This window comes from Schistocerca gregaria, chromosome 5, assembly GCF_023897955.1.
Source record: "Schistocerca gregaria isolate iqSchGreg1 chromosome 5, iqSchGreg1.2, whole genome shotgun sequence".
Taxonomy (NCBI): domain Eukaryota; kingdom Metazoa; phylum Arthropoda; class Insecta; order Orthoptera; family Acrididae; genus Schistocerca; species Schistocerca gregaria.
In genome coordinates this window covers 29,027,560-29,050,288 of record NC_064924.1, presented here as the reverse complement: position 1 = coordinate 29,050,288, position 22,729 = coordinate 29,027,560, and positions in this window count along the sequence as shown.

The following is a 22,729-nucleotide window of genomic DNA, read 5'->3' as shown; positions in this document are numbered from 1 at the left end:
TAAAGTAGCGTCATGTCTATTTCCAGTGTATACTAAGTAGATTTATAATAGCGGACGTATGCCTCGCTCACTGCACTGCGTTCGTAGCTGCATGTACGTACTGTCTGCTGTACATCCAGCCGTGTGTTTCTTTGCGTAACAGATAGTCCATCTTCGTGTCTATAACGAACCAAAAGGAAGGCAAATACAGATATGGTGGACAATGATCATACCATGTACTGTTAAAGCTGTCAGGGATGTGTGTTTTCTCATTCATTTACCATTCATTTACTGATTTTAGATGGTAGTTAAACATAGGACGTCAACTTTTACTGGCGTGGAATAAATTCGAGTTTGTGTGTAGGAGATGGAATAAAAATATATTGTGACGTAAGATAATAACAAATGATTGTATGGCGATACTGTTTCATGTTCATTCACATTATACAGTATTTTAGAACGTAATTGAAGTGATTCGAGATCGTAATAAAACGGTTGCATGCTATTCCAAAAAAAACGCAAAAGCTTTTCTTGTCTAGACGAACGTGACGGGCTAACGTAAGTTTATAACAAGTGGATTCTTTCTAAATTTATGCCACACAGCCTAGAATGTTGAGCTAGGTCACACATATCGTTCTGTCTTTTGCGAGTGCATCGCGCTATTCATCGTCACTCAGTGTCAAATTTCAGGAGTCATTTGTGGCAAATCGTTCTTCACTGTGAAACAATGTATAGAGGAGACTTATGTACAACAACGCACAATTTGCTGCTTCTTTTTTACGTTGTCTCGACTGTTTTTGTGCAGAAGAAACAAAACTCTATTGTCTGAAGCATTTGTTCACTCCAAATAACGGAAACATCCAATAAAATATGGTCTGATTCTTTTAACCACTGATCAGTAATGTGTTGCGTAAAACAGTAGGATACTCAGCAAAGTACCTCACAAAATGAGCTCAACAAGGTGTCTACCTTTCATTTTTTTCAAACAAGGGACGGATCACTTCTGACGCATCGTCTACCATAAATTTCATTACGAGGCAGAGACGTTAGCGATGCTGAGTGAACCAAATTACACATTTACTGGCAGAAGCAGCCACTGCACTTCTGTACTGCAAGGTGTCCAACAAGTTGATGTAGGATTTGCTTCTAGGTAACTAATGTGTGATGGGGAAAATGGTGAGTGTGCAAACAGTTACAGCTCTTGCCCTTTCACTGCTCAGCTGCTGCTTTCCCTTCACATACTTCCACAGCCTCTGATGACGCGGTGCCTCGCAGCGTACCAGACGTGGGCATACAGCGCTCTGCAGAATATAACGTGTCCGCATCGCACTAGACGGAAGTTGAGGGTGGGGATGAGCAGTCTGGTTTCACCCATTCTCTCTAAGAGCAGAAAAGTTTCTTCTTCTTCAGCAGGATCCAAACAGTGACAAGAGGAGAAAGAGGAGCGTAGGGGTGGGGGTGGGGGTGGGGGTGGGGGTGGGGGTGAAGGAGGCGTGGTAGGACTTCCAAGTTATTGGGAGCTCCACTGTTAGATGTGTTAGAGAGCCCATAAGGGATGTAGCGTCCAGGGCTGGAAACAAGTCCAGTGTGTGCTCCGTATGTCTGCCGGGGGGCGTCACCCCAGATGTGGAGAAGTCCACCTTCCTGCACTATCGAGCATGCTACGTGCAGTCCTCTTCAATTTGTGGCTCATCTTGGATTATGAGGATTATGAAATTGGTAGGATTCCCCCTGACGACCAAAGGCGCACTACACAAAGCAAGCACCTACTCGCGTAGCTGACTACTTGTGAAGTGGACATGATATTTTTCAGGCTAGGCTAATCAGATCCCGCACGAAGCAAAGACACTTCGAATGTCAAGACTACAACAGTAAATTTCCGAAGCATTCGTAACAAATTCCTTCAAACTACCACCTTCACTGAGGCTGTGACGCTAAAATCTCCATCTACATCCATACTCCGCAAGCCACCTGACGGTGTGTGGCGGAGGGTACTTTGAGTACCTCTATCGGTTTTCCCTTCTATTACAGTCTCGTATCGTTTGTGGAAAGAAAGATTGTCGGTATGCCTCTATGTGGGCTCTAATCTCTCCGATTTTATCCTCATGGTCTCTTCGCGAGATATACGTAGGAGGGAGCAATATACTGCTTGACTTCTCAGTGAAGGTATGTTCTCGAAACTTTAACAAAAGCCCGTACCGAGCTACTGAGCGTCTCTCCTGCAGAGTCTTCCACTGGAGTTTATCTATCATCTCCGTAACGATTTCGCGATTATTAAATGGTCCTGTAGCGAAGCGCGCCGCTCTCCGCTGGATCTCCTCTATCTTTTCTATCAACCCTATCTGGTACGCATCCCACACTGGTGAGCAATATTCGAGCAGTAGGAGTCAAGTGTACTGTAACCTACTTTCTTTGTTTTCGGAATGCATTCCCTTAAGATTCTTCCAATGAATCTCAGTCTGGCACCTGCTTTACCGACGACCAACTTTATATGATCATTGCATTTTAAATCACTCCTAATGCCTACTCCCAGATAATTTATGGAATTAACTGCTTCCAGTCGCTGACCTGCTACATTGTAGCTAAATGATAAGGGATCTTTCTTTCTATGTATTCGCAGCACATTACACTTGTCTACACTGAGATTCAATTGCCATTCACTGCACCATGCGTCAATTCGTTGCAGATCTTCTTGCATTTCAGTAAAATTTTCCATTGTTACAGACTCTCGATATACCACAGCATCATCCTCAAAAGGCTCAGTGAACTTCCGATGTTATTAACAAAGTTATTTATGTATATTGTGAATAGCAACGGTCCTACGACACTCCCCTGCGGCACACCTGAAATTGCTTTTACTTCGGAAGACTTCTCTCCATTGAGAATGACATGCTGCGTTCTGTTATCTAGGAACTCTTGAATTCAATCACACAATTGGTCTGATGTACCATATGTTCTTACTTTGTTCGTTAAACGACTGTGGGGAACTGTATCGAACGCCTTGCGATAATCAAGAAACACGCATCCACGGCATCTGCCTGTGAACCCGTGTCTAAGGCCCTCTGAGTGTCGTAGACGAATATCGCGAACTGGGTTTCACACGATCGTCTTTTTCGAAATCTATACTGAATCCTAGAGAGTAGATTTCTAGTCTCCAGAAAAGTCATTATACTCGAACATAAGACGTGTTCCAAAATTCTACAACTGATCGACGTTGGAGAATAGGTCTATAGTTCTGCACATTTGTTCGACGTCCGTTTTTGAAAAAACGGGATGACCTGCGCCCTTTTCCAATCCTTTGGAACGCTACGCTCTTCTAGAGACCTATGGTACATCGCTGCAAGAAGGGGGTCAAGTTCCTTCGCTTACTCTGTGTAAAATCAAACTGGTATCCCATCAGATCCAGCGGCCTTTCCTCTTTTGAGCGATTTTAATTGTTTCTCTATTCCTCTGTCGTCTATCTCAATATCTACTATTTTGTCAGATGTGCGACAATCTAGAGAAGGAACTACAGTGCAGTCTTCCTCTATAAAACAGCTTTGGAAAAAAGGTTTTAGTATTTCGGCCTTTAGTCTGTCATCCTCTGTTTTAGTACCATTTTGGTCACATGTTGTCTGGACTTTTTTTTTTTTTTTGAGCCACCTACCGCTTTGACATAAGACCAAAATTTCTTAGGATTTTCTACCAAATCAGTACATAGAAATTTACTTTCGAATTCATTGAACCCCTTTCGCATAGCTCTCCTCACACTACATTTCGCTTCGCGTAATTTTTGTTTCATCATCCTAGATACCGAGCTGGGCGTAATCCGAGTAACTCAACTCCACAATACTTCACGCCACATTGAACTTATATCGAAAAGACACGATAAGAAGGGAAGAGTTGATTCCCGTCGAGGTTTAAATTGAGTCTGACTGCGAAGTTATAATCACTGGATGTTTTTCCGCGTTCTAAATTACGCCGCAACAGTTGCAGAATCATTCAAATAAAGTTTGTTCCTAGCAGCGCGATAGTTGGGCCTACCCCGATCACGCAGTGTTAGTGACATTAACCTACCGAGTATATATTGGCACGTTTATCGATTAGTTGCCAGTACGCGAAAACTGTCTTGAGCAGCTAGTTCGACATGCCACTCGCAATGGATACGTTTTACTTCGTGTAGATATAAACGGACCGGAATTTATCGGAATCATCAGTGTAGACACAGTGATTAGTGATCATGATGTCATCATAGAGACAATGGCTACCATAATTTGTATACCCATTAAGTATTATCTGAGAGTATTTACTGTGAAAAGAGCAGATGAACAGTTGTTAGGATCACATTAAGAACGAAACCACGCGTATCGTATGTATCCAATATCCGCGTGGTTCCGTTGTTAGTGAGACGCTAACAACTACTTATCTGCTCTTTCCAGTATATGTATATATAAAGTTCGGAACTCAAAAATAAAATCAGTCTTGCAAAGCTGCTCGACGCAACTCTCAAAAATTGTCGACAAAGTCGACTTCAAAGTTTTCGAGCCACGCCTAGTAAGGTAATGTAACGCAGTGTGGTAGAGTGCTCGCCTGCCGAGTGTGGAGGCTCCAGTTAAATTCCCGGCAGATGCAAATTATAAAAAAAGGATCATGTTCTCGAGCGCTTTCATGAAGAGTAAAATACACAAAGCGGGGAAAAAATTTATTTGTGATCCTTTCGAACATGAATTTAAAAAAAATGGTTCAAATGACTCTGAGCACTATGGGACGTAACATCTATGGTCATCAGTCCCCTAGAACTTAGAACTACTTCTACCTTACTAACCTAAGGACAGCGCACACAACACTCAGGCAGAGAAAATTCCTGACCCCGACGGGAATCGAACCCGGGAACCTGGGCGTGGTAAGCGAGAACGAAACCGCACGACCACGAGCTGCGTACTCCGAATGTGAATGGTATTGAGTAAACATGCTATAAAAATCGGCAATTAAGACTTTACTTTAGTGTGTGATATACAATTACAAGGGCCAAGTGAAAGTGGTCCAGAGAACAGAGTTCCAGGGTACAAAGAAACAAGTCAGAGGAAAATACACTAGTAACCCGACCATAGCAGATGCTGAAAGTGACCAACATTCAACACTTTGCACTTTTCGGTCCTAGTCAGTGAGATTCTGTAAGCAGATCGAAGTTGGACTGCTGGAATTTGTTGCAGTCTCATCCGAAAGTTCCCGCTGTAATTGTTGTTGATTATGAGAGCTGTTGTGTTACGCCTTAGACACGAGGGCTCCCTACACAAAGTAGTCGCACACTGACAAACCGGGTGACCTGGTGGTCAGCTAGGGCCGCCACCGGACTGGCCTCTGCAAACAACTCTGCAGCTGTAGGTCTTTTCGTAGAGGCTGGTGCAAATGATATCCACTCGCCCGGGTCACGTTTATTTGCCTCATTCTGTATAAATAAGAAGGCGTCCATTTTTCAAAAAAATAATTATATGTGTGTTAATCACCATATATTTGACGAATTTTAAAATTAAACAACTTAGGTATTAAGTATGGAACGGAAAGAAGAAACGAAAAAAATAATAACCGTAACAAGACTCGACCAGCCGATTACCAATCTCGAGCCCTACCGACTTTTCCATCTTTCTGAACTTTTCGCTTCACGAATATGCACACAGAAAATTTATTTAAAAATGTGAATCTCCCGGGAATGAAACTGAGACCATCCACATTGTAGGTAATCACTGTTCCACGTAGCCACGTTACTTCTCGAAAAAAAATTTGCCTCACTTTAACATATCAACGATGGTCGGGAAATAGAATGTCGATATTCTAGAGTGTGTCTGGGAGTGTCTTCGAACGGCTTTGGTTGACTGAACTTCACTCACCGTAAATATAAAAAAATACGGAAACCCATGTCCTGTCTGATCAGCTTGTAAGACAACGAACGGACCAATTAGTTCCAATTAGACGGACACACGATTGGTGAGCAAAGTGTAAACTGATTATAAATCGCACTCTGGCCAAATATGTGACGAGTAAGTGAACCAAGGCGGGAAGGATCACTGTCTTCCGTTTTGATTTGCCATCTTCCATGTACCGTGTTTCACGCATCTGTTTCTTGCGAGCAACCTTGGCCATTATGTCCGCGCTCACACTGGTAGATTATTCGTGTAGTAGTTTCTGCCACTGCAGCAACGTTTTATCTGGTTTAAAGTCTTTCAGGCGACCGACGGCTTGTCCAAAGAGAATTAATCACTCGGTTTTCTGTCTGCATAGCTTGCATGTTGAAAGGGAACAAAGCTTCCTTCGTTCTATTCTGTTCGAACCATTTCTTCCGGCTGGAGAAGTACGTTTTGCTTTTGTCTGTTACGTGTGGTAATGAGCACTGGCCGCTACTTCCCCTATGGGCTCTCTCGCACACCTAACAATGGAGCTCCCAAGGACTGGGAAAACCTTCCTTCTCCCCCCCCCCCCCCTCGTGTAACTGTTTGAATTACACTGAGGAGGAAGGAGAGTGATGGATGACGCACCTTGAGAACAACAAGCAATATCTCTCCACACGTGCGCTCTAGAAGAGAAGGCAATATTTTTTTGCAACTACGAAATTAGCGAGCTGGATTACAAAGCGAGACTGCTTTGAATGTTGAAGCAGCATGATCAGCAGAGGATGTATAGCGCTTACGGTTAATGTGTTTAGAAGGTGGTTTTAATTCCTAACCTACCTGAACCAACAAGTTTTTCATTCACCGAAAGCTTCTGGCATGTTGTTAGTTTCATAACTACTTTCTATAGGTGAAGTGTTTCGTCACGGCTGTCGATACCAAGTGTTATTAACTACAATGTTACCTGCAAAAGCAGTTGTAGCTATTCAACTGCCATTCGTTATTGAAAAGTGTCTTTCATTTAGTTACACGTCATTTACTTAGTTAATTAAATATGAAAATACATTTTTCTAAAGCTTGTTTTTGAAGGATATGAGGCTTTGTGCACCTGTGACTTAGAGTAACCGTAACTAATTATGAATTTGTGCCATCAGCACAACCCTTACTGGCATGACAACGTTTCTCAAATCAATAGATATTTCTCGAAGCCGAAAGACTGCTTGCAGTATTCCAGTAGATTTATTACAGATTCTGGAAGGTAAGAACTTCGGAGTAGCAGTGGAGGTGCAATGTTGCCTGTAACTTGTGTAGTAAGGCGTTGTTTTGATCTTTGCTGTAAGGAAGGGTGTTCTACAGTGAAAGCAATAGCCAATCATGTACCTTACACTTGCTTCCCGTATTAGGTGTAACGTGCTAAATCTTTAGAGGATTTGCATGGTAGGAAAATTGTGCACCGTTAAGCTGTAAATAATTTGTAACCCCCAATTAACAACTTCGGTAAGAACATTTACCAGTGTTAACATTAACCTATATTCAGACTACTTTGTAAAATTGTCTCACGGGTGAACACACCATGAGAAACGGCAGCATTTTCGTCACGGCAAGATTCTGTCATGAGTCTTCTTGCCTACTCAGTTCATTCTAGCTAGCGCCGCCATCTTAAACGGTATAGTAACAAAATTAGGAAAATGGGGACTGTTGCATTCTTGGTTCACAAAAGAACGTTGAAGTGGCAATCGGCAAAAGTTAGTAGAAATTCGTGTATCTATAAAAAAATGTACATACGAGATGTATACAACAAGAGCCACTGTCATACTGTAGGGACAGATCTTGCCGAGAATCCGAGAAAATTGTGTTCCTACAGAAAATCGGTGGATAGCTGCAATTCAGTCAGTCTTCGATCTACCTGGTGAAGCAATAGAAGACAGTACAAGAAGAGCTGAAGTTTTAAATTTCGGTTTTAAAACATCATTGTCGCAAGACAGCTGCACTGACTCCCGAATGGAGGACACAGAAATAGACACTCAACTGAAGGAATTGAAACCAAATAAGTCTCAACGTCTGGATGGGATTACGGTGCAGTTTTACGGGAAATACGCTAGGGCATTGGTTCCTTGCTTAGCTCGCCCTTCTTGCGATTATCTTCTCCTGCGCAAAGGCTGAGGCCGATGGTAGAAAGCACTGGTGACACATGGTTTGCTGCAGAATTCTACGAATATAACATACGTCCTTGAGATAGAAAATCTTCCCTCCAGAAATCAGCACGAATTTAGAAAACATCTCCCATGCGAAACTCACTTTTCCCTTCGTCGCACTATATCCTGCGAACGGTGAATGAAAGTTAACAAGCGGATTCCGCATTACTAGATTTTCGTAAACCGTTTTCGACGATGCTGCAGCAGGCTGTCAGCGAAGGACTGGAATCGATTCTAGACTTTGCAGTGATCCGATTGGCGGGATTTTATCAGGGACTAGAGTACAGTGGGCGTGCCCCAAAGAAATCTGATACTGTAAGACTGCTCCCGTCCTCGATGTACATAAACGATCTGAGTGACAGAATGAGCAGCAATTACCGACTGTTTTATGAAAGCACAATAGTGCACCGGAATTTCTGTAGGAGGATAAAGAATGATTTGGGGAGAATTTCTATTAAATGTGATGAATGAAAGCTTGCTCTAAATGTAGAAAAATGTGCGAATACCTCTTACATATGGTGCTGTGTAGCTTGGAGAAATTTATCTGTGAAGAGAGATTATAGAAATTAGACGGAACATTATATACCATACAAGCTATGGTATATGACAAATGAAGGTCTTTGCATGAATTCCAAACGTCACTGACAACCAGACTTTTTTCCCCGTATACCATATTTATGCTTACTGCAAGTATATCTGCATATGTGAATAATATAGCCGTATTTCTACCTGATTATCACGAAACAGCGTTAGTCGCAAATACCAAAAAAAGAGAGTATACAGTGTGATTTCGATGATAACACTACAAACTTTCAGGGATGATCGAGAAGGGCAAATGTACCAATCTGAGGCAGTTGACTGTCGTCCGACTCGAAATTTATATGTGAAATTTGTTCTGATTCCTCTGACAGTGGTATGCATATACCGGTACACTTTTTTCTAAGACTGTAGCGTTGAGAACTTTCAGACGCGGTAGTATGGACTAGAAAAGAAATGAAGTCCACTAAAAATGAGCTTTAAAATGCGTACCCCTTGAGCTATGAGCACTTATTCACTAGAAGAGAACTGCCTCACGCTAGCGAAGAGGAATAAACCTTTTGACTCGGTCGTTTTGGAACCTGGGTCTTTTACCACAAATTGATACATTTACCCTTCTCTATCAGGCTTGAAAGTTTGTTACATCATCATGGAATCACAGTGTATAAGGCAGTAATAGGAAACCATGTACTCTTGAAACATTGCACAATATAAATATCATATTACAAGAGATAATGGCCTTCAGAGTTCAGATACCATCGTCGTTGGCCGAATGGCTGAAACAAGTCCTGTAAAATAAGCAACCATCGAAAGGAAGCAGCTTACAGTCAAACACATAATTATGAATGTGACAATTTTAAAACTGAAATGTAAATAAATTAAGACAGTATTGGGACATTGCAAATTAAAGCACAATCTGCATTGTCGACATGTTTATTCAAGATAACGGAACCTCCTCAATCCGCTCCCCCTGCTCCCTGGTTGTAGATGAGGCAACATCACACTTTGGAAATCTATTTAATTAATTAGTTACTTAATTGATTGCCCTCCCCACCTGGAAAATTGTCAGGAAAGATTGTTCAATTGTAGTAGTTGGGCAAAAAGAGAACAAGCACAATTTTAACCGGTGCGAATCAAACAGATTGTTTGCTTTATTATCTCCTGGGGACAATCTGTCCTAAGAAACGCCCCACCGCTCCCCAGCCGACTTCCCCAGCATGAGTTCTCCCCACTCCTTCCACTGGCATGTGCACTCCCCAACCCTGCCCCTTCCTGTTCGTGAATACTGGCAAAGGCAGATGAGAATGTTGACTGTGGGCTATCCCTTCCCTTCTGGAGATACTCTGAGACAGTAAACTGTTTGACAGGATGATTAATTAATTAGTTCCATTAATCCGCCATATCAGTTCACATGATCATGGCCGTGGGTATATGAGGAAAGTGCAGTGGTCACCAATATCAGTCAGTGGTAGGACCATAAAGCTCCAACAGCAGAAGCAGCATGAATCATACAGCGTCTCCTGGCAAAATAGGCAGAAGAAGGAGAAGAGTGAGTACCCCATTGTTTAATAATAATAATAATAATAATAATAGCTTTTTGTCTGTAGTTGCTATTTTATCATTCCTCTTCTTATTTGTCCAGCACCATAACCAGAAACTGCTGAGGCATCCAGCTTATTAGGACCAGCATCAGCAACCATCTGCTTGTTAGAACCTGCAGCAAGCTCTGACTCGTCAGGACCTGCAGCAGCATGGTACCCTCTAGCGGAACTGATCAGCATGTTGGACCACAATCTGCGACATTCTAGTGTGGATATGGACTCTGGGGGTCAGTACTGGACTCAAACATATGCACAACCCATTGAACTAAGGAGCATTCTAGCGATGTTGTAAGGACAGACTATGGATACAGTGGACGAGGCGGTAAGAGTTGCTGCTCCCAGTGTGATATTTTTACTATGCACATCTACATATGACCTAACTGCTTGTGGGTCAAAGCATCCGAATGTAAGTACAGAAGTAGCAGCAGGTGGTAACTGGCGTGTAGTGATGGAGATTGTTGAAAGATTTAAAGTGTCACTTATTCAGTCAGAATGGGGTTAGGTATGTCGTGCAGTGCCATGCATTCATGCAAGGATGACTACAGAGTATAAACCATCTCCAGGCAATTACTGTGCTGGTTCTATGCTACCTATCACATCAATGTGATAGGCAGCTCTCAAAATTGCACTCAGTCTCTATTTGCTCCACTGCTCTCATGTTTAGCTGTTGAAGTGTGAGGGATCTCTTTATTTCATGATATTTTTGGGGAGTTACATAATTTCCTGTATTTCATCATTCCTCGGATGAAATTCAAATTTTTGGTGGGAAACACCTATTCTGTAATTATGGAGCGCCAATCATATGATTCAACAGATGGTACCAGAACTGGTGTTATCTCGACGGAAAATGCTACAAAACTGCGGCAAACATGTTGTTTTTCATTATACAATGAAACTGACGATTAATTATTTATACTATGATAAAAACCGTAGTTAAATCGTTACAGGTAGACATACCCACGAAAAAACGCAGGAAAATGTACTGACACCACTCTCCGTCCGTCATACACTGGTAAAAGTTGGAAAAACAGTATGGTGCTCAGTGCTGGAAACCCGTTGACTCGCTGCAGTAGTCAGTGTTCTGCTGGGCTGTGCTGGGCAGTCCGTGCGATGCCGTTCACATGAGGCGCCACGTGTATGTGCCTATGCATCAGCCATCCACCATATCACGCGGGCCCTTGTTTCTTCCACACAAACTGGAAGTGACCTGCCTTTGTAGGCTTCTTGTGGTTGTAACATCAGTCTCACTTTGATGCAGTCTGTCCACATGTAGTAATTGCATCAAGCACATTTCTGGAACACCTGCAAACCAAAGACATCCCCAGAAGGAATTGTCGCAGAAGATGCTGAGTAGAACCGTGGTGTAGTGGTTATGATACTAAAGTGTTGCATGGAGAGTGGTAAGTTTAAATCTCACCTGGACTGTACAATTTTAATTTCTGTATTCGGTTCCAGTGCATTCTAGAAGTGTCCACAAATGTCAAGCATCACTGTACTGGAATGTCCTGTAACTGTATACGTACCGTGTGCGCTCTGACCGGAGGCACCAAGATGCCGACTTTCTCTCAACAAACCCTGTGCAGGACCATCAAGGCTTTGATGAAGATAGTGACTGTCTCGCTGATCTCCAGGATCTCTCTGCTGAGCAGAAGGACATCAACATATCTCAAATTATGCTTGACTTAAATCGGTCAGAGGATGTGAAAGGACAATTTAAGGTAGTTAATGGATTACTTTGCAAGAAAAACTTTGTTCCGTTTGCAAAGAGGTGGCTACCAGTGATTCCTAAACACATAGGCTTAGATGTTCTACAGAAATTCCATGACACACCTGAGGGCTGAAATTTAGGATTTAAGACATACAATAGAATAGGCAAGAGATTTTTCTGGTCAGGTTTATTTAGGAGTGTCCGTAACCGTCATGTGTTGCACCGTCGAGAGAGCCAGAGGAGGAAGGCAGTCCCTCAGGAACCACCTGGCGACTCATTCCACCAGCCGAAAGGCCTTCCCAGCGTGTTGGGATTGACCTCCTCGGACGATTTCCAACGTCTGCTATTGTTTGCACTGATTAACTAACACACTATACCATCGCAAAAGCCGTGAAACCAGCCGAAGCGTTCGAGGTAGCCAAATTCATCGTGGAAGACGTAGTAGAAAAACATTGTGCCCAAGGTCGTTAATTACAAATCGAGGGAAAGTTTTTCAATCGAATTTTGTAACGGAGATAAACCGTCGGCGCAACATTATTCATCACATGACGACTGCCTACCATCTTCAATCTAACGGGCTTACTGAACGCCTTAATAAGACGTTCCTCAGAGTTGCGAAGAGCAACTGCGATGAGGTGCTACGTTTCGTGACGTTTGCCTACAACACCGTCAAACAAGACATCAAGGGATTTACGCCCTGTTTCCTGGGCATGTGCTTGAGTCGACTACGACGATGGGCACTATGTTTCCGTTACATCCTGATAATGTGGACGGCGCCTACATCGGCCAGGTGTCAACCAGAGCTGAGGAAGCTCGGCAGTTCGCTCGACTCCTCACGCTGCAGGCTCAAGAAAACGATCGCCGAAGGTATGACGCGAGCCACCGTCCTGTTGCCTACCAGCCTGGTGACCTCGCCTGGATCTTCACTCCTGTTCAGAAGATTGGTCTCTCTGAATTGACTTATGAAGTTCAAGATTTCGACCCTAACAAAAGACGAGATAGGTCCACGTCCTTCGAATGAAGCCCTACAAGGCTCCTGCAACGCAGGGTAAATTCGAAGCTCCAGTGACGGACATCAAGCGGAAAGGTAACGAAGAGCGTAGCGTCAAAAGAAGTTCTAAGAAGATCACAGCCAGGGCGAGCATTAGCCGTCGGTAGTCGGAATATGCAGGATCGATGCCTCGTTCCCGGACTAGGAAGACGTAACACCGAGACGTTGTCCTCCGAAGGAGTGAACAAAGTGGCAGAAGAAGCTGAGTAGAACCGTTGTGTATTAGTTATGACACTAAACTGTTGCATGGAGAGTCGTGAGTTCAAAACTCACCCGGACTCTACAATTTTAATTTCTATATGCGGTTCGAGTAAATTCTAGAAGTATCCACAAATGCCAAGCATCATTGTACTGGAATGTTCTGTAGCTGTATATACACTGTATGTGTTCTGGTCGGAGGCAGGCCGCTCCTCGCTCTTTTTATGTGCAAGTGCTGAATCAACCATCGTTAAGTGAAGTTAGTGTCCGTCATTCAACTAATTACAGCGTCTTCTGCGTGACAATATACACTCCTGGAAATTGAAATAAGAACACCGTGAATTCATTGTCCCAGGAAGGGGAAACTTTATTAAAACATTCCTGTGGTCAGATACATCACATGATCACACTGACAGAACCACAGGCACATAGACACAGGCAACAGAGCATGCACAATGTCGGCACTAGTACAGTGTATATCCACCTTTCGCAGCAATGCAGGCTGCTATTCTCCCATGGAGACGATCGTAGAGATGCTGGATGTAGTCCTGTGGAACGGCTTGCCATGCCATTTCCACCTGGCGCCTCAGTTGGACCAGCGTTCGTGCTGGACGTGCAGACCGCGTGAGACTACGCTTCATCCAGTCCCAAACATGCTCAATGGGGGACAGATCCGGAGATCTTGCTGGCCAGGGTAGTTGACTTACACCCTATAGAGCACGTTGGGTGGCACGGGATACATGCGGACGTGCATGGTCCTGTTGGAACAGCAAGTTCCCTTGCCGGTCTAGGAATGGTAGAACGATGGGTTCGATGACGGTTTGGATGTACCGTGCACTATTCAGTGTCCCCTCGACGATCACCAGAGGTGTACGGCCAGTGTAGGAGATCGCTCCCCACACCATGATGCCGGGTGTTGGCCCTATGTGCCTAGGTCGTATGCAGTCCTGATTGTGGCGCTCACCTGCACGGCGCCAAACACGCATACGACCATCATTGGCACCAAGGCAGAAGCGACTCTCATCGCTGAAGACGACACGTCTCCATTCGTCCCTCCATTCACGCCAGTCGCGACGCCACTGGAGGCGGGCTGCACGATGTTGCGGCGTGAGCGGAAGACGGCCTAACGGTGTGCGGGACCGTAGCCGAGCTTCATGGAGACGGTTGCGAATGGTCCTCGCCGATACCCCAGGAGCAACAGTGTCCCTAATTTGGTGGGAAGTGGCGGTGCGGTCTCCTACGGCACTGCGTAGGATCCTACGGTCTTGGCGTGCATCCGTGCGTCGCTGCGGTCCGGTCCCAGGTCGACGGGCACGTGCACCTTCCGCCGACCACTGGCGACAACATCGATATACTGTGGAGACCTCACGCCCCACGTGTTGAGCTATTCGGCGGTACGTCCACCCGGCCTCCCGCATGCCCACTATACGCCCTCGCTCAAAGTTCGTCAGCTGCACATACGGTTCACGTCCACGTTGTCGCGGCATGCTACCAGTGTTAAAGACTGCGATGGGGCTCCGTATGCCACGGCAAACTGGCTGACACAGACGGCGGCGCTGCACAAATGCTGCGCAGCTAGTGCCATTCGACGACCAACACCGCGGTTCCTGGTGTGTCCGTTGTGCCGTGCGTGTGATCATTGCTTGTACAGCCCTCTCACAGTGTCCGGAGCAAGTATGGTGGGTCTGACACACCGGTGTCAGTGTGTTCTTTTTTCCATTTCCAGGAGTGTACTTGCCGCGTTCTATTTGAAAGATGCTCTTCCCTTTTGAAACACCCTATCCCCCAGCATGTTTGAGCCAGCAATCCTGTAGTGGCAGGTTCAAAGATGTTCTTAGACACACCAACAAAGAATGGTGCATTTCCTGTCTCTAGCCCCCCCCCCCCCAACCACACACACCCACACACATTCTTCAGGGGCGCACAGAACAGGTGTGGCAGACACCAGGATGCTGATCTTGTCTTTGATGTAGCCAACAACTGATGTTCCAAAATGGACCAGTGGATGTTGACAAGACATTTCTGGATGAAAAACTGGTTGCTGTTTCACCTATGTTCCGTGGACAGCACCCCCAACATGTATCATTTTGATGAACAGGAGTTGCCCTGTATATAAACATCACTATTGGATCACAGCAAATTAGCAACTGGAGCTTGAGTTTGTATAAGCCTCACCCCCCCCCCCCCCCCCTAGTCATTTTCATTGTGCACTAGTTCATGACTAAATTCACTTGTTGTTGCTAGTGAATCCATCCGCCTCTTTTATCGAGTTGTTGATAGTGCACCTAACATCATGAAGCGAGCCGGCCTCGGTGGTCTCTCGGTTCTAGGCGCTCAGTCCGGAAATGCGTGACTGCTACGGTCTCAGGTTCGAATCCTGCCTCGGCCTTGGATGTGTGTGATGTCCTTAGTTAGGTTTAAGTAGTTCTAAGTTCTAGAGGACTGATGACCGCAGCTGTTAAGTCCCGTAGTGCTCAGAGCTATTTGAACCATTTTTGAACCATGAAGCGATCCGCAGCAGCAAGCGGCAGAAGTGCCAGTGGCAGCAGCAAACGTCCCAGGCGTCAGAGGAGGATTGCCATGTAAGGACATATTTCATTATTTCGTAGCTTAGTGTACTGAAAAGTTTCATTAAAACAAATTTCGTAGCATGAGTATGTGGGTTCTGAGTTCTTAGTATATTTTCTTCAATACGAATTTCGTTGTATATTTTTGTTAAAAACTAATTTCGTAGCTCAGTGTGTTCAAGTTTCCTGTTATGTTTTCGTTAAAACAAAGTTCGTAGCATGAGTTTATCAAATCAGTGTGTTCAGATTTTGTAGCACATTTTGGTTAAATTGAATTTCGCAGCTCAGTTTGTTGAGATTTCACACTATATGCTCGCTAGAAAACGTTTCCAATTCTTGTTGTTGTTGGATTATATATATACTCTGTCTCAACTTGAAAAGTAGCTACATGCTGAAGGACAACAAGCCAAAAGTTGGGAGTGGCGCTGTACTATCTCCAGAGCAGCTTCCATTGGCGATTCCACCGTGTAAGTTATGCGTTGTACTACTGCTTGGTAGTGTTATTTTGGGGTCAACCACGTCTATCAATAAGCTAGTGCCAGTTGGAGTTAAGTGGTTTGTTCGTGATGCTCTGTTGTTACGTTCTTAATTCAACTCTTCGGCAATTATTGACATTGCCGACAAGAAGGAGCCAAGAATCTGTATAAAATTTAGTCTTCTAATAGGGAAAACTGCAGCCGAGACTGTTCGGATGCTTCAGTAAGCCTTTAATGATGATTCTCTGGAGAAATCACAGGTCTAAGAGCGGTTTTCTAGTTAAAAAAACTGGCAATATGTCAACTGAAGACATGCCACACCCCGATCGTCCTTACACAGGAAGTTATGATGAAAACATTGTCACAGTCCTACATGCAGTTGATGAGGATCATCGAAGGGCCATAGACCAAATTTCTGAGGAAATGCAAGTGTCATGGAGCAGAGTCAACCGAATTTTTACTGAAGCTTTACACATAAGACAGGCGTCTGCGAAATTTGTTCCTCGCTTGCTCACAGATGACCAAAGAAAAATCCACATGAATCTGGGCCACGCCTACAACAGTGGAGTACAGAATGATTCAACTTATTGTGCTGGGAATGAGGGTTGGTGCTACCGGTACGATTCAGAGTCAAGGCAAGCGTCAAGCCAGCGGAAAACAACGTCACCATGATTCAAGAAACCAGATCAAGTGTGATCCAGTTTGAAGAGAATGTTGATTTTTTTAATGTCAGTTGCATTGTTCACAAGAAGTTCGTTCAACCAGGACAAACAACGAGCAACATTATTATCTCCATCTGTTAAGAAGGTTATGAGAGAGAGTGTAAGAAAACGGCCAGAACAGTGGAGGAATGGGAAATGGTTGCTCGACCGTGGCTATGCTCCAGCCCACACAGCTCTGCTGGTCTGACAGCTGATGGCAAAAAACAACATGACACTACTCATCCGATCTGGCATCCTCTAGTTATTGTTTTTTTTTATTTATTTAATTTTTTTCCCGTGGATGAAGCAAACTCTAAAGGGAAAGCGATTTAGTGGTGTGGATAACATCAAAGAAAACACACAAAGGCCTTGAAAAATATCCTGCCTCAAGAGTTCCAGAACTGAATTCAGCAGTGCCAAAAGCCTATGGCGATTGCGGTTTATCGTATTACGACACTGCTGCTCGCGTTGGTCGAGATCCAATGACTGTTAGCAGAATATGGAATCGGTGGGTTCAGGAGGGTAATACGGAACGCCATGCTGGATCCCAACGGCCTCGTATCACTATCAGTCGAGGTGACAGGCATCTTATCCGCATGGTTGTAACGGATCATGCAACCACGTCTCGATCCCTGAGTCAACAGATGGGGACGATTGCAAGACAACAACCATCTGCACGAATAGTTGGACGACGTTTGCAGCATCATCGACTGTCAGCTCGGAGGCCATGGTTGCGGTTACCCTTGACGCTGCACCACAGACAGGAGCGCCTGCGATGGTGTACTCAACGACAAACCTGTGTGCACGAATGTCAAAACGTCATTTTTTCGGATTAATCCAGGTTCTGTTTACAACATCATGATGGTCGCATCCGTGTTTGGCGACATCGCGGTGAACGCACATTGTAAGCATGAATACGTCGTCGTCATACTGGCGTATCACCCGGCGTGATGGTATAGAGTGCCATTGGTTACACGTCTCGGTCACCTCTTGTTCGCATTGACGGCACTTTGAACTGTGGACGTTACATTTCAGATGTGTTACGATCCGTGGCTCTACCCTTAATTCGATCTCTGCAAAACCCTACATTTCAGCAGGATAATGCACGACCGAATGTTGCAGGTCCTGTATGGGCCTTTCTTGATACAGGAAATATTCGACTGCTGTCCTGGCCAACACATCCTCCAGATCTCTCACCAATTAAAAACGTCTGGTCAATGGTGGCCGAGCAACTGGCTCGTCACAATACGTCAGTAACTACTCTTGATGAACTGTGATATCGTGTTGAAGCTGCATGGGCAGCTGTACCTGTACACGCCATCCAAGCTCTGTTCGACTCAATGCACAGGCGTATCAAGGCCGTTGTTGCGGCCAGAAGTGGTTGTTCTGGGTACTGATTTCTCAGGACCTATGCACCCAAATTGCATGAAAATGTAGTCACATGTCAGTTCTAGTATATTATATTTATGGCCAGTAGTGTACTTTACGGCAGACACTGTTTCCAGCAGTTAGCCATGAATATATCTGCACGGTTGTGGATTTGTTTTCCTAAGTATACGCAATATGTTACTTTTATTTACGCTCCGTGTCAACTGCCAGAGCCTACACCATTTATCAATTTTTTGGGGGTCATTGTGCAAATCTGGCGTTCCTGCATTCATGTTGACAGCCGCATCATCTGCGAACAGCGTTAAACAGCGTCCAGTAACGGCCTTATCAAAATTCATTGGGGTAGATTTGCCGATTTGTTCTGTTAAGAGCGACGTGTTGTGTTCAATTTGCAAGGAAGTCTTACATCCAGTTCAAAACTGCTCCGATACTCGATAAGCTCGTATTTTCTTCACCAAACGGCAGTGCAGGACGGTGTCAAATGCCTTTCTGAAGTCAAAGAACACGGCATCAACCTGAGTGCCGTTGTCTGCGGCACTGTGGATCTCATGGAGGAACAAAGAGAGATGAGTTTCGCACGATCTCTTTTTGCGAAACTCATGTTGATTTTTATAGAGGGGATTTACGTTCTACAAGAACGTCATAATTATTGAGCATAGAACATGTTCCATAATACTGCAACAGATTGACGTCAACGGTACAGGTCTATAGTTTTGAGCATCTGTCCTACGGCCCTCTTAAAACGGGAATTGTCTGCGCTTTCTTCCAGTCCCTGGGTAATCTTCGTTGCTCAGGCGATCAACGATAAATTACTGCTAGAAGTAAGTTCTTTAGCATGATCTTTGTAGAATCTTATATCATCTGGTCCTGACGGCTTTCTGCTACTAAGTGATTGTAGTTGCTTTTCTATTCCACGATCGATTATCTCAATACCTGTGATTTTGACGTTCGTACGACGATTGAAAGGAGGGAACGTGTTACGATCTTGCGCGGTGTAACCGTATTGGAAGAGCAAATGCAGTACTTCGGCCTTGTCTGTGTCATCTAAAGTTTCGGTACCAATACGGTGACTGAGTGAATGAATACATCATTTTGACCCTCTCATTGATTCTACATAAGACCCAAATCTCTTGAAGACTTTGCTCAGATCGTTTGACAAAGTTTTGCTTTCAAAGGCATTGAACGCTTCTCTGATTGCTCTCGTTACGCTCAATTCCGCTTCGTTCAGCTTTTGTTTGTCATTTAGGTTTCTACTTCTCTTGAATAAAAGTTAAGTTCTCTTTGTTTACGTAATATTTTTCTAAGGCAGCTATCACAGCATGGTGGGCCTTCCCTTCCCTTAAGACCTTCCTCAGAACATATTTCTCTAGAGTGTATTGCACGGTGCCACTGATCTCCACATCTTTGTCGTCATCGCCGACTATTTGATGCTGACTGCTCAGATACTCTGCAGTTTACGGAAACATATTAAACTTTTCTATCTCTGCTCTGCGACTACGAACATTCTCTGAGGACATTGGGGCTAATTTATCAGGCAAATCATCTCTGACTTCAAGGGAGGGTTCCTAACATAAAAAAGCCCCATGTGCACGCCACAAGTACTCGGGTACCCTAGTGGCTACTTCTTGCGTGCAGTGCACGCCTGAACCTGTTAAGAGGAACCCGAAATTCTGCATCTAATAGCGAGGATCGAGAAATTCACATCCGACACCGTCGTAGAGTCGTCGGAGCCTCTGGTTTAGACCCTCCACTCTGCTCCAGACCAGAGGATCGCTGTCAACCCCGGGTACGAGGCTACAGACAGACAGCATAGCCTGCAGTCCGTGTGCGATGCTGGTTTCCTTCACCTAACCAGCCATCCGCCGAAAGAAGCCGGGGATTCCCTCAGAACGCAAGCGGAAGGCGTCATTCTTGCCGATCTGTGCTACTACATGCAGTCGGTTGCACTCGACAGCAGCCTCTAGGACCCCCTCCACATCACAGACAAGACCCCCCCTCCCCCCTCAACCCTGGCAAACTTACTGAGTGCACACTGGTATTCTTCCCCGCCTTGCCTGCTATTTCCCTAAGGGGCTGCATCATCTGCCTAACATTGAAGCTCCCAATGGCAAGCATACCCACCCTCCGTTGGGCAGGAAGATCGTCCACTGGCCCAACAGGAGAGGCTTCTCTCCGACCGCTGTGGCGGGGCGGTTCTAGGCGCTTCAGTCCGGAGCCGTGCTGCTGCTACGGTAGCGGGTTCGAATCCTACCTCGGGCATGGATGTGAGTGATGTCTTTAAGTTAGTTAGGTTTAGGTAGTTCTATGATTGCCTCAGACGTTAAGTCCCACAGTGCTGAGAGCCATTTGAACCATTTAGAGGCATCTCGTGCTGGCTCAGAATTATCATCGACACTGCACAGTACCTCACACGTGCTCCCTCTTTCCCCTTCCACCCAGCGACACGCAAACCCACCACTGTCTACCACACGTTCTCGAATGAGGCCGGACCGGTCAGATGTCGCACATCAAAAGATGCAGCACCAGAGGAGTCGCAGATCTCGTCACCAACGTCCCAATGCCGCCGCAACTTTGAGCCTTTGCCAGAAGCTTGTCGACGGCAGCAACGCAGCTTCCAGCTGTTTGCAGACATTGACCAACTGTCGTTGGGTCCGCTCACAACATGGACAGTCCCTAGCCATATCACAGTGTAAAAAAAAATATATAGAAGATCTCAAATTGCGCTACTGACATAACTAGGAGAATAAAGGAACACTAAAAACTGCTCTGCAGTTTCCCACTGTACCATGAGCTGGCAAGCTCTTAAACAGAAATAAATTTCTCTACTTAAGCAGATGTATCCAAAGTTACCGGTTACTAGAAACTCTGCTTACGCAAAAGCTACTGCACGATGTATGTATGCAAACTAGAAAGCACTGATCTAAAGTACATTCTGTGTACCATCACTGCGACATCTCTCCACACTTTTGCTTTAACAGATAGAGTCGAGGCAAATTTTTGGTATGTACCTGTGACCATTAAAATATATTTGACCTAAAAGTTAATATTCCCTCAAATCTACAAAATCAACCTGCCACAAGCCATCCAAACCTTTAACCGTAACATGCCTATGGAGGAACGTTTTGCGTGCTGGTTTGTGGTGCTCTCGAACTACTGTCTCCATTCTTATTCTATTATACCTCTCTCTCTAAGCTCGGAAGTTGTTGAAACAACCTCATTGTCATAGACATGTACTGTGAGACTCGATTGTTCGCCCTTTTATGCTAAATGTCAATACCGTCACCACTGATATGTTCAGCATCTAATACCGGATCTTAAATCATTTTATATTTTGCGCTGCTTTGGTTTTTTGTTGCTCCTATTGCTGTCTTATGTGCAGCTATCAGTTTTCATGTCACCATACATTTATAGATATTTCAACCCGTAAATTACGGTTTTTGAGGGTGTTATGAAAATAAAATTCATTACACTAGGTGTTCTTGGAAATTCTGTATGACCGATCTGTATTGTGCTATCTGTTAACATAAAAGCTGCGTGCTCAGCATGTCTGGTTTTACCATTCTGACTCCATATATTCTGTCTATCCTAATATCCATTTGACAGTTAATGAAATCAGTAAAGGAACCGTCGTCATCACATAATTTTGCTGAGAGGTGCCTGAGAGATTCAGTAACAGGTTTGAAGGTTTCCCTTACTATCTGCCCCCACTCCAAATGTCCGAATCTGAGCAGCTGTAATTTCTCTAAAGCAGCCTTCCGTGCCTCGATGACTTTAGGCTTAGCTGACATCTTGTTATACACTAAGGCAAGTTCTATGTGGGGCACGCCTTGTACATTTTTTTTTTCAATTGCATCGACGTTTACAGTTAAGTCAGTTAATTTTTTTTCAGTTAGATCAATCCAATGATTTAATACATTGATCGATCTCATAAGGGTCTGACACTACGCCAGAAATTCCTTGCATACATTATCAACTATGTTCGAGTGCCTGAATTTGTCCATCAGATGCACGCCGATGTTCTGTCTACGTATACCCATTCTCTCAGGTTCAGTGCCCGACCTGCATGTGATCTTTCAATATTGTGATGCATTGTGATGTAATGACCTCTTGCTGTAGCTGCAGACACAGAAATTCTGGGTAGTTTCTCTATACAGACCATCACTCATTTTTCTTGTTTTATCGGTAACAAGAAACCCATACTGTGTGAGATTCCAGCAATCTCCACAAATGTTTACAAATTCATTGAATGACATATCAGTTCCTACATTCGCTTGATAAATATGTTTTAAATTGAAACAGTATCGTTTGAAGACCATAATGAGGTTGGCATTATCCATCACCAACTTGTTTGGGGCTCTAGAATATGCCCAAGTTAAATAAAGTACATCAATGTGCATACGACAACCCAAACAGAAATATCTGCGAATTTGAACCTGGTTTTCCTCGGCAACATCGTCGAATAT